Source organism: Prunus avium, chromosome 3 (assembly GCF_965620075.1).
Source record: "Prunus avium chromosome 3, drPruAviu1.hap1.1, whole genome shotgun sequence".
NCBI lineage: Eukaryota > Viridiplantae > Streptophyta > Magnoliopsida > Rosales > Rosaceae > Prunus > Prunus avium.
In genome coordinates, this window is record NC_142286.1 from 19,910,675 (window position 1) to 19,912,301 (window position 1,627).

The 1,627-nt window shown below is 40.7% G+C and overlaps 1 non-coding gene across 1 annotated transcript; it reads right to left on the minus strand.

The window, feature by feature from the left end:
* Nucleotides 1-520: 520 nt before the first annotated feature.
* On the minus strand, nt 521-627 carry LOC148295720 (small nucleolar RNA R71). The gene has a single exon (XR_015834854.1). It is a non-coding gene; the product is annotated as a small nucleolar RNA R71 (small nucleolar RNA).
* Nucleotides 628-1,627: the final 1,000 nt, after the last annotated feature.

The following is a 1,627-nucleotide window of genomic DNA, read 5'->3' on the forward strand; positions in this document are numbered from 1 at the left end:
GACCTCTGAAATTCAGAATCGTCTAGAAAGGGAGTTGTCAACTGCAAAAGAGCAAGCTCTTGCTACATTTACAAGTCTTGCTCTCCACACTGAACTTCCCGGTTCTTCACTTTCAAATTCGGAAGCAAGTTCAGACCAAGAAGAAGAAGAAATGATGGCTGCCATTGAGTTCATGGGAGAACTTGATATCCCAACAATTCCAGCATCTCCTTCAAGCATTTTGCTGCCCACTGTAGCTCGAAATTATGAGCTTAAATCTTCTCATCTTAATATGCTGCCTTCCTTTTATGGTTTACCTAATGAAGATCCATTGACTCATATAAAGGATATTTTTAATGTTGTGAGTTCTTTTCCCTTGACAGGTGTGACAGAAGATCAACTTCGAATGAGAGTGTTTCCATACACTTTAAAGGATAAGGCGAAGTATTGGTTGAATTCTTTGAAGCCTGGTTCACTCACTACATGGTCTGCCATTCAAAAGAAGTTCCTGGAAAAATACTTCTCCACGCAAAAGACCGACATGCTTAGGGACAAGATCTTGTTATTTGCACAGCAAGATGATGAATCGTTTTGTGAAGCATGGGAGAAATTCAATGGGTTGCTCAACCAATGTCCTCATCATGGGATTCCATTGAAGCTTCAAATGCGTATGTTTTATAAAGGACTAACCCCTTCTAGTCATAATATAGTCACCAATTTTGCAGGTGGTTCTTTTAAAACCAAAACTCCAGAAGAAACGTACGAACTCTTTGAGGAGGTAGCAATGGAGACCCAACATACGGATACAAGAGGTAAACGTGTTATTAGTGGTTCTAATGATGCTTCTAGTGTGCAGATTTCAAAACTGGAACAAAAGCTAGATGCTCTTCTTGCATTAAACTCAAGAAGCCCTCCGAAGGAAGTGTGTAGCATTTGTGAATCTCATGACCATGCTACCACAGCTTGTCCACTTGGGGCTGGATATCCAGAATTTGTGCAAGAGCAAGCTAAGTTGGTAAATTCCTACAACCAAGGTCCAAGAAATGATCCATACTCTCAAAGTTATAATCCAGGTTGGAGGAATCATCCAAACTTGTCATGGAGAAATACCCAGAATCAAGCAAATCCCCCTTCATTCCAAAGGCCACAACAATCATCATCATCATTGGAAGATATAGTGAAGCAGATGGCAATCAACCAATCCAATTTTCAGCAAACTACACAAGCTGCCATCTCCAAATTGGAAGTCCAATTAGGCCAAATAGCTGCTGAAATAACTCAAAGAGTGCCTGGGAAATGGCCAAGCCAAACTGAGATCAATCCAAAGAACCCAGAAGCCAAGGCCATTCATGTGCTCAGATCAGGTAAGATCATTGATAATAAAGATGATTCTAATCTTTCAAATGATGTTGTGATTGTAGAAGATAAAGACGAGGAGACCATGGCTACGGAAGGAGAACAACTCAAAACTTCTCAATCTGCTCCTAAGGCCAAATCAGATTCTCAGAAATCCGATCAATTCCAATTGCATAAAAGGGATGACAAATTTGTGCCACCACATCTTCAAGAAGATAGATACGTGCCACCCGCTCCATATGTTCCACAGATTCCATTTCCAGGCCGTCTTAAGAAAGCAAAGCAAGATAAG